General features: G+C 39.0%; 1 non-coding gene across 1 annotated transcript; it reads right to left on the bottom strand.

The window, feature by feature from the left end:
* Positions 1-3,408: 3,408 nt before the first annotated feature.
* On the bottom strand, positions 3,409-3,515 carry LOC141610274 (small nucleolar RNA R71). The gene has a single exon (XR_012528179.1). It is a non-coding gene; the product is annotated as a small nucleolar RNA R71 (small nucleolar RNA).
* Between the last annotated feature and the right edge of the window lie 8,242 nt (positions 3,516-11,757).

Genomic DNA, 11,757 nt, shown 5'->3' with positions numbered 1-11,757 from the left:
TATGAATGGACGAAAATGGCAGCTTGCAAGTGAGAAAAGAAAATGGAGAAAAAAACGATAATAAGGTAACAAAAAAGCGATAAAATTGGGGGATTTAGAGAGCAGTTTCGTTCTTAAACGGTTGAAATTAATGGGGTTTAATTTGGGGGAAATATTTTGGGGGAAAATTACTTTTGAATAATAGAGAGATGATAAATGGGGGGAAGTTAGTAGGACGTGTGTGTGATGTTTTGATTGACAACCTGCATGCATGCTAATACCCTATAAGTGGTAGGAGGAGAGAGGTAATTATTTTAGCCACTAGAATAATATTATTAGTTGCTTTTTACTTTTAATATAAGCCATTCAATAACATGATCTAAGGGTAGACAATAGAACTCATGGACTCACATGTAAGACATGGACTTAGTTGATCTTATTACTATATATATATATATATATATATATATATATATATATATATATATATATATATATATATATATATATATATATATATATATATTGTAAGGATCATATAAGTCCTTATAGTAAGTGTGAGTCCATAAGTCTCATTGTATACCCTTGGATGTTGTATATGGATGGCTGAGATTAAGATGGAAAACCCACTAAGTCTATTATTTTATTGACTATCTTAATTACCTCTCTCCTCCTACAATCATAGGGTAAGTAGCATGCATGCAGGCTTGTCAATCAACCGTCAAACACGTTCCTTTTCCTTCCCCCTCTTTCTCATTTTACTCAATTTTTCAAACTCAAACCACCCTCATAATTAAACCTAGATCAAAATAAACTTCCCCCAAATTTTCAATAAAACAGGAACTTTATTGTCTTCTCCGTTTTCTTCATTCACTTACAACTTGCCATTGTTGTCTTCTCACTAAAGAAACACGTTATTCTCCATTTTCGCCATTTTTTCTTATCAAGGTAATCATTTACTGGTTTTTATAGTGATGTGACCATAATTGGCGCATATTTAGCCCCCGAATTACCCTTGTTTCCATGCTTTTTAGTGCTTATTTGGGTCATTTCTTATCTTTAGTTCTTTGTTTTGCATATTCTTTGAGATTTTGATCCCTTGGTAGGAAAGGAGTAAGAATCTTGCATTTTCGTGGCAAAACAAGACTAAATTGATCAAATTTAATGACCAAGCATCAAGGAGAGACAAGATTAGAAGGCCTTTGTACATATCATAGTAGAAGAGCAATGTTGAGAAAGGATCCTTGAGTCCCCAAGGAAATCCCCAAGGAATTTATGAAGAAAAGGGAAGAAAAGAAGAAGCTACCACGACGATCGACAATCCGAGCGGATTGTCAACAATCCGCCCGTCCGCCCTTGCACAATCCGAAGGCGTCCCACTGAATCCGCTCGGATTCCCCCAACAATCCGCCCGGATTCCCAGAATCCGCTCGGATTCCATCGACCAAATTCGGCCGTCCCGACCCTAATCCGCCCGGATTCCTTCACAGCACGGGTTGTCTTCTTCAAACTACGAAAAGAGAAGCCCTTCTCTCCAAAAATACCGGCTTCTCCTTGCTCTACTTAAAAAGTGTAATTACTAGTTTAGCCCTTAGTTAACCCTAATGCATCCTCCCTAATTTTCACTATAAATACCCCATTAGTCTAATTAGAGGAGCATGTTCTTCTTATCAATAATTAGTGTAGTTAATATCAATCAAATCTCTCTTCAATATTGTAATCAAGTATTAATCAAGTTTTAATCCAAGTTTTAGTTCTTTAATCTCTCTTTTGTTCATCCTTTATTTTGGGTAATTGAAAATTATTTGGGTTATTATTGGGAGATTGACAACCTCTCAATCTAGCATTCAAGTACTTCTATTATTCTTGCTTTATTATTGGAATCATTAGTAGGTATAATCTCTTAATCCCTTTTTAATTATTGTTAATTACTTTCATTTATTCATCATGTTTCATATTGTTGGTATGATTGACAACCTTGCTAGCATGATCAACATGATAATGAGTGAGTAGTCTCTTAGCTAGGGTTAATGGGTGATTAGGGGAAACCAACATGGGGAATGATTCATGCTTAAATTAATATGCTTTCATATCTTATTTGCTTGCTTGTTTTGATCTCAACTCATGCACATGTTATATTTGATGAAATGCTAAGCCTATGAATCCTTGCATTTACTATCATCTCCTATCTTTTCAATGAGATTTGTAAGACATAACCCAACTCGAGTCTCATTAGACCATGCATGTTGTTGAGTAGGGAAGATTAAGTCGACTTGTAGGTGTTGTACAATCTAATCGATTCGGCTCCGGGACCCAAACTTTCCTAGGATTGTAAGATATAACCCAACTCAATCCATCACAACAATAATTGCTTGCTTATAATTTGAGAACATGTTTGTATGATCATATCCCATGATTCCCCTATGATCCCATGACACCCTAGTGCCTTTAATCAATTGTTTACACCCCTTTAATTCATCTTGCTTGTTTATTTTCATTGTTATTCTAGTTTAGTAACCTTTTACATCAACCCAATTTGTGACACCCCTTAGACACCACTAGTTACAATAGAAATCTCATTTCAACTCCCGTCCCTTGGGATCCGACCTTTACTTGCCTCTTTACTACTTGTAGAGTTGCTTGTTAAGCTATAAATTGTGTTTTGATTCGACCGTGACCAACGACCACATCTATTTATTTGTGAATACGAAACGGACCGATCAAAAATGGCGCGTTCGGGGACGGTGTTTGTTTGATTTAGATTTCCTTTTTGTTATTAGTTGTGTCTTTCTTCGCCTTGAGGAAGTAAAAATCCTCAAGGTTTGTTCTAATTGTTTTTGAGTTGTTTGATATTTTGCATGTCTAGAAGGTTACAAAGTGATTTGTTACCTTTTGACCGTGAAATCGAAAGAACCTTGACGAACAATAGGAGACTTGTTAGGAGGAATTTGAGAGGTGTTGGTGAAGTTGTCCAACCCACTAGTGAGTTTGTCAATCCTTTCGCAATAGAAGGAGAAGAAAACCCATTACACAATACCCTACAAAATCCACCTACAATGCCAAAATTCTCGTCACACTCCGTACCCACCGAGGAGAATCTACCAAATGGTACTCCTACACCGCAACATCTCACTGGAAATTTTATTGCCAAGTCCGCCTTCATCCAACTAGTTGAGAGGAGCCAATTCGGGGGAATGCCTAGTGAGGATCCTCATTCTCATATGGAAACCTTTTGCGATTATTGTGATGCTATCTCTCAAACGGGCGTGACTCAAGACCAAATTAGATGGGTCTTATTTCCTTTTTCCTTAATCGGACTTTGCAAAGCAATGGTTGAAGGGCCTTGATAAGGCCACCCTTGGAATAGATTCTTGGAAGAAGTTGGCTCTAGCTTTCTACAAAAAATTCTACCCACCGGAAAAGACCAACATGCTAAGAGCTCAAATTACGGATTTTAAGCAAAGGGATGAAGAGTCTTTGTACGAAGCTTGGGAGCGGTTTAAAGGTATTTGTCGCTCATGTCCTCACCATGGACTTAGCGAATGGTTTTTGGTGTAACAATTTTGGAATGGTTTATATGAAGATTCTAGGAACATTCTCAATATGGGATCAAATGGAATGTTCACCGAAGTTGATGACAATCAAACATGGAACAAGATTGAGGAAATGGCGGTCCATAATTCACAATATAGTAGACCTCGCAAGGCTACTAGAGGAGGAAAGCATGAAGTGGACTCCGTTACTCAATTGGGTGCTCAACTTAGTGCTCACATTGACACAATCAACTTGAAGTTTGAACAAGCTATGGCTAGACTTGAGGAAAACTCAAAATCATCGAAGCATCATGTCAATGCCATGACGGCATCCTCATCAATCCCAAGTGGGATATGTGAGAATTGTGGAACTTTGGGTCATGACCCAAGTGAGTGTAGGGGAACAACCGAACAAGTTAATGCTTTCCAAGCTTACAAAAGTGGTACCCCTTATTCAAATTTTTACAATGAAAACACCAAGTTCCATCCAAATCTCTCATACAAAAGCCAAAATGTTCAAAACCCTCAAACAACATACACTCCACCACCCATGAGAAACCAAAATCAAAGACCCTTTTACAATCAAAACCAAGGTTACCAAAATCAAAATCCATACAATCACCAAAATGACCAAGGCTTTGATGTCCAAAAAGCGGTCCTCCAAATGCAAAAGAATCAACAAGAATTTTTCACCCAAATGCAAAAAGATAGCCAAGCAAAAGAAACCACCATTAACAACATTCTAGCTCACACCAAGATATTGGAAACACAATTGACTCAACTAGCATCTTCAAGCTCACAAAGACAAAAAGGGCAATTACCACCTCAAAGTAATCCCCCTAGACATGAAACGGTTAGTGCCATTCACTTGAGAAGTGGTACAAGGTATGAAGCACCGAAGAAGCAAGTTGAGGATGAAGTTGTGGAAGCTAGTGAAAAGGGAGAAATTGTGCAAAACTCCAAAGATGGAGAATCATCAAAAGAAGAAAGTTCAAAGAAAAATGAAGACAAGGCCAAGGAGAAGGAGCCCATTGTGATTAGACTTCCTTTTCCAAGTCGTCAAGCCAAGCCCAAATTGGATGATCAACTTGGAAAGTTCATGGAAATTGTGAAGAATTTAGAAGTCTCAATTCCTTTCACGGAATTAATCAACCACGTTCCGGCCTATGCAAAGTACATGAAAGATATCCTCACAAAGAAGAAGTCGATCCGGAAACTTGAGACTATCGCCTTCACTAAGGTGAGTAGTGCAATACTTCAAGGGAGTTCACCTCCAAAGTTAAAGGACCCGGGGAGCTTCTCAATACCGTGTACCATTGGCGACACGACGATCAACAAAGCCTTATGTGATCTAGGGGCTAGTGTGAGTGTCATGCCGTACTCGGTAAGTAAAAGGTTGGGAATGGGAGAGCTTAAATGCACCAACATCACACTTCAAATGGCCGATAGATCGACGAAGACACCATTAGGGATATGGGAAGATGTCCCCGTGCGAATTGGGAAGTTTTTCATCCCGGTGGACTTTGTCATTGTTGATATAGAGGAAGATTCCAACATTCTAATCATCCTAGGAAGACCTTTCCTACACACCGCGGGTGCGGTGATTGATGTGAAACATGGAGAGCTCACTCTAGAAGTGGGAGATGAAAGCATAACTTTTAATCTTGACAAGACCATGAGAGCTCCTCGTTTGCATGAGCCATGCTTCATGATTGATCACTATAGCCAAAAAGATGAAAGGAAGAAATCGGAACTCCAATGGAGGAAGAAAATTGAAGATGCTCCATTCAAAGAGCAAGTGAATTGTGACAAGGAGAGCTTGCAAAGCTCATCAAAATCAACCAAGGAAGAAGAGGATGGCCTCATTGACCAAGAGAAGAAATTGGGAGAGTTGTCTCCATCTAAGCAAGAGATTTTCAATGATCAACTCAATGAAGTTTGTGGTCTTTGGGACGACGAGTTTGAAGGGATTTTTAATCCCTACATTGGGCATGCCATCGATCATGATCAACAACAAGGGCCACGGTCTATTGAGGACCTCTACCATAATAATGAACAAGCTTTTGATTACTTTTTCAAGGTGTTGAGCAACATCAACAACACCTTGAACATGCCCCCTTGACATCTCATCAAGAATGAGAGTTTGGTGGAGTCCTCCTAAACCACCATTTGTAAATATTTCTAACTCCCTAACTTACATTTCAATTCTTGTATTGCATTTTTGTCATTTTTGGATTTTTATTTACTTTGATCAAAATAATTGTCATGTAAGAGAGAAGTGAGGGAGGGACTAACAACTTCAATTGATGTGTAGTGCTTTACCTTAGTGTGGGGATGGCAATTGCCTAGGCTACCCATGCCTTAGTAATGCCCCCACAATGAAGAACACAAGCCTTGAAAGAAAGAATGGAGGAATGAAAAAGGAATGCGCTGTGCACGGATGGAACTGAATCCGTGTACACAGGAAGAATCCGAGCGGATTCGGAGAATCCGCCCCGTCTTATGCAATCCGAGCGTCCTACGTAAAAGACGCCCGTCTTGAACTGAGCTGAATTTTGGAATTTTCTTGACTGTTAAAGAATCCGAGCGGATTCCAAAAAATCCGCCCGTCTTGAAGAATCCGGCCGTCTTGTAAAAAAGACGCCCGTCTTTGCGGTTGAGGAAAACAAGCAAAAATCTCGGATGAAATCCGTCCGTCTTTGAAGAAATCCGCCCGTCCGTGTTCAAGCAAATCCGAGCGGATTGTACCAAATCCGCCCGTCTTTAGGCGAGCTTTCGCAAAGATTGAAGAAGCAGAATCCGCACGGATTGAGCCTAATCCGCACGGATTGCCCCCGCAGATTTTGAAAATTTCGGCCTCTTTATAACCCCTCCCACCTTCATTCATTCATTCATTCATTCATAAACACTACCCACAACATCAAAACCCTCATCCTCTCCATCATAAAAACAAAAACCCTCAACAACATTCAACAAAAACAAATCAAACCATCCTTCCCACAACAATTTAATCACTCCTTCTTCAACAAAAATCAAAACCAAGAACAAAATCTTCAACCTTTGAGTCGATTTTTGTTTTCATAAAGGCAAAGCCTTTCACCTTAAAATCGATTTGGGCATCCTACAAATTGAAGATTTTTCATTCTTTTCTTGGTTAAGCTCATCAATGGCAAGGACTAAGGGTGCAACAAAGGCAACCAAGGCACCAAAGGCTAAGGCACTCTCACAAAGGCAAAAGGCTCTTCAAACAAAGAAAGCTTTGGCTATGGTGGTGGCAACACCAAACTTGGAAGTGCAACAACAACAACAACCTTCTATGGGACCATTAACATCCTCTACTCCGGTAATTAATCAACTTTTGCATTATCCGGAGGTAACTTTTATTTCCGATACCCATAGAAATACCTTTGTCAAGTTTGCTATGAAGTCTATTCAATCCACCAAATTCATATGTAAAGATGCCTTGGAAAAATTGGGTGTTCTTGAACAAACAAAAGCCTTTTTCAAAGCCATGGGGTTGGAGAAATTGTTTGAAACAAAGGAATTGACATACCCCTCCCTTGTCTTGGAATTTTTAAGTTCCTTGAAAGTCACCAAAGTTGAGAATAGGGAAAATATCGAGTTTCGTCTAGCTAATATTAGTAGACGCATTACCTTTAAGGAATTGGGTGAAATTTTGGGTCTTAGTGATGAGGAAAGTTATTTCAAGAGTTATGGAAAGTATGACCCCGAACCTCTTTGGGAGGCAATCTCCGGGAAGAAATTTGAGGATTTTCATGCATGTCGTGCTCTTTTGGTCCATCATCCGGGCATAAGAGTATGGCACAAGGTTGTGGGAAATACCATAATTGCTAGGAAAGACACCAATCATTTCACAAGACTCGATTTTATTCTCCTTGAATCGGCCTTGAATATCGGAAGAATTCACACCAAGCCTTACAATTCTTTGAGGCTATTGGTTGATAGATGGCTTAATGTTGATAATGGGAAGAAGGGCACGACCGTTATTGTCAATGGCGGGCTAGTCACGGTCCTAGCTAAGCACTTTGATCCTAATTTCAATAAGGATAAGAAGTACAAAGCAAAGGAAGGTGGCCATCTTATTGATATGCACATTATGATTCACAAGTTCAAGTGGGTTGCCCATAACCCCCTTGACACTAAATATGGATGGCTAACTAGTGAAGCTAGATCGTTCACCTTGCCCTCAAAGATTTGTCGCCTAAGCGTCCACCGGACCAATTATCTACTTCCCCTTTCCGAAGAAGCCGAGTATATCATTCAACAACAAAAGGGTGATCTTGAGACCCCCTCCTCTTCCATTGTCATACCACCTTACCCCTTTGAGTATGAAGAGTTCAAGCCGGAAGGAATTGAAATTGGGAAAGACTATGTGACTCTTCTCATGCAAGCAATGCACAAGCAAGCCCATGAAGATCGGAAAAATGCGTATTTGGCTCAATATCCACCCCTCCTACATCTAGCTAGGCAAGGACTCCTTGATCCATCTTGTCCTTTGCCTAGTTGGGCGGATAGAGAAGTCTTATTTCCGGGTGCATCTAGGGACGTGGTGGGAGATAATGAGGTTGTTGGAAATGATGAAGAAGTTGATGATAATATTGAGGAAGAAGCAATGGAAGGAGAAAGAAATGGTGAAGATGATGATGAGCAAGATGAGGAAGAAAGTGAAGAAGCAAATGACAAGGAAAGTGGCAATGTGACCACTTCTCATGAGGGAAGTGGTGATGATGATAGCATGATGGAAGACTAGCAAGCCTTGGAGACTCCTACACTCCCATGGTTTGTCTATATCTCTTTGTATTTTATTTCATTTTGATCATTGTTGGTTTAGTCCTAGCAACATCAAAGGACTCACACCTCGGTACCATTGAGGTGTTCTTATTGTTCCCATTTGTAAAATCCAAAATGACAAACTAGTTTCATGCATAGCATAGTGTGTGCATGAACTATACCCATCCTTGGACATTAGCAATAGTGTCTCACTCGGTTTGGGGAAGTTAATGCATACGCAACGGGAGGTAATCTAAATTATCCTCTCCGTCATAACAAAAACCATGCATCATGTAGTGTAGCTTAGTATAGAAATTGCATTTAGTATAGAAATCATGCATCATCTTTGCATAATTTCCATCATTTTGGCCATTGAGGACAATGCCCATATTAGTGTGGGGATGGGAATTCTAACATTTAACTCTTATTCAAAAACCCATAAAAATTGAAAATTTTCAAAAATCATAAAAATTGAAAAAATTTGAAAACCCAAAAACAAGTTCATTTCCTTTGTATATATTGTCTTGTATATATTGTGTTTGTTTTATCCTTGTTCACATTGATTGACTACGCCACATCCGAGACATGAGGATATTGAAGACCGCATGGTATGATCTTTCCAATCTCCTTTTTCCTCTTTATGTTAATGACTATGTGGCTTTATTTTGATTGATGCGGTATAACAATGTGAACTTAGGACTTGCACTTAGATTATATGTCATATTAGTTGGTAGAATCATATGCATTAGGATGTTTATATGTTAGTTGCATCATGGCATGTAGTTGCATGTTAGAAAAATTTTGCGAAACCGTCTACTTGGGAAGCTTGACAAGTGTATATAGGCCCTAGTAGATGCTTTTTATTCTTAAGACTTTGCTTGTTAGAATACTTGTAAAACACCCTAGGATGTGTCATGCTAGTATCCTTTGACCCATGGATTAAGGCCGAGTCAAGAGTACCTTGTGGTGTGATAACTCCTTGGCTACCGTTTATTCCAAGGTGACCCTTGAAACCATGCATACATCCATCATCCATGTTCTACCACCTTTTTGTCATCAAAGGGAATGGGCACAAAAAGAAATCAATTTGAGTTCAATGAAATAAAAAGTGAAAGAAAGTTTGCAAAAATGCATCAAAAGAAAAGAGGAGCAAAAATAGACTCCTAAGCTTCAAATACAAGGCACCCTCGTTACTAATTGGGGTGACTTTGAAAATATTCAAAAAGAAATGCAAAAAAAAAGTTGTCAAGTATTGAAATGCCAAAAATCAAAAAGAAATGGCAAAGAAAGTGTTCTCAAATGTCAAATGCCACAAGAAATTGGGGGGAAAACAAAAACAAAAACAAACTCCCAAAGTGAAACTCAAATATCTATTGATCCCTTTATCCATCATATCCATTTTTGTGCATGGTAGAGAGGGGACGACCCTTCTTCTTGTCTAGGCAAGAGGGGGAATTCCGCGATCCTCCAGTGTTTCTAACACCATAGGGAGTCTACTCTTGACAAAAGCATTTAACGATTGAGGACAAAGGTACCCTAGCTTGACACATTTTGGAGGTGATTTATTGGTATCCTTCTAGGCTTAGTAGTTTGAACAAATTGCATCTATGAAGGATTGTGTACCCTTGAATTGCTTCCCTTGTAGATAATTTCCGCCACTTGATGAGGGAGTGGCTATTCTTTTTGTAGATGCATCCATTATATGTTTTTGTGTGCTTAATGTTTGGATGTGTCGCCATTTTGGCAAGACCCACCTTGCCTTGCAAGAAGGCATCCTACCTCATGGTTGTCTTGTTGTGAGTTGAAGGGGCAGAGTGAGACCCGCTAATTGTCTCATATCGGCTATATTATTAGGATAAGTTAGTATTGGTCCTAGTCTTAGTCACCTCTTTACTCGGGACGAGCAAAGGTTCGGTTTGGGGATATTTGATGTGACCATAATTGGCGCATATTTAGCCCCGAATTACCCTTGTTTCCATGCTTTTTAGTGCTTATTTGGGTCATTTCTTATCTTTAGTTCTTTGTTTTGCATATTCTTTGAGATTTTGATCCCTTGGTAGGAAAGGAGTAAGAATCTTGCATTTTCGTGGCAAAACAAGACTAAATTGATCAAATTCAATGACCAAGCATCAAGGAGAGACAAGATTAGAAGGCCTTTGTACATATCATAGTAGAAGAGCAATGTTGAGAAAGGATCCTTGAGTCCCCAAGGAAATCCCCAAGGAATTTATGAAGAAAAGGGAAGAAAAGAAGAAGCTACCACGCTGACTGACAATCCGAGCGGATTGTCAACAATCCGCGATCCGCCCTTGCACAATCCGAGCGTCCCACTGGAATCCGCTCGGATTCCCCTCAAGCAATCCGCCCGGATTCTCAGAATCCGCTCGGATTCCATCGACCAAATCCGGCCGTCCCGACCCTAATCCGCCCGGATTCCTTCACAAAGACGGGTTGTCTTCTTCAAACTACGAAAAGAGAAGCCCTTCTCTCCAAAAATACCGGCTTCTCCTTGCTCTACTTAAAAAGTGTAATTACTAGTTTAGCCCTTAGTTAACCCTAATGCATCCTCCTTAATTTTCACTATAAATACCCCATTAGTCTAATTAGAGGAGCATGTTCTTCTTATCAATAATTAGTGTAGTTAATATCAATCAAATCTCTCTTCAATATTGTAATCAAGTATTAATCAAGTTTTAATCCAAGTTTTAGTTCTTTAATCTCTCTTTTGTTCATCCTTTATTTTGGGTAATTGAAGATTATTTGGGTTATTATTGGGAGATTGACAACCTCTCAATCTAGCATTCAAGTACTTCTATTATTCTTGCTTTATTATTGGAATCATTAGTAGGTATAATCTCTTAATCCCTTTTTAATTATTGTTAATTACTTTCATTTATTCATCATGTTTCATATTGTTGGTATGATTGACAACCTTGCTAGCATGATCAACATGATAATGAGTGAGTAGTCTCTTAGTTAGGGTTAATGGGTGATTAGGGGAAACCAACATGGGGAATGATTCATGCTTAAATTAATATGCTTTCATATCTTATTTGCTTGCTTGTTTTGATCTCAACTCATGCACATGTTATATTTGATGAAATGCTAAGCCTATGAATCCTTGCATTTACTATCATCTCCTATCTTTTCAATGAGATTTGTAAGACATAACCCAACTCGAGTCTCATTAGACCATGCATGTTGTTGAGTAGGGAAGATTAAGTCGACTTGTAGGTGTTGTACAATCTAATCGATTCGGCTCCGGGACCCAAACTTTCCTAGGATTGTAAGATATAACCCAACTCAATCCATCACAACAATAATTGCTTGCTTATAATTTGAGAACATGTTTGTATGATCATATCCCATGATTCCCCTATGATCCCATGACACCCTAGTGCCTTTAATCAATTGTTTACACCCCCTTTAATTCATCTTGCTTGTTTATTTTCAT

This window comes from Silene latifolia, chromosome 10 (genome assembly GCF_048544455.1).
Source record: "Silene latifolia isolate original U9 population chromosome 10, ASM4854445v1, whole genome shotgun sequence".
NCBI lineage: Eukaryota > Viridiplantae > Streptophyta > Magnoliopsida > Caryophyllales > Caryophyllaceae > Silene > Silene latifolia.
The sequence above is the reverse complement of the archived record's forward strand: the minus strand, read 5'-3'. Positions and strand labels throughout refer to the sequence as shown.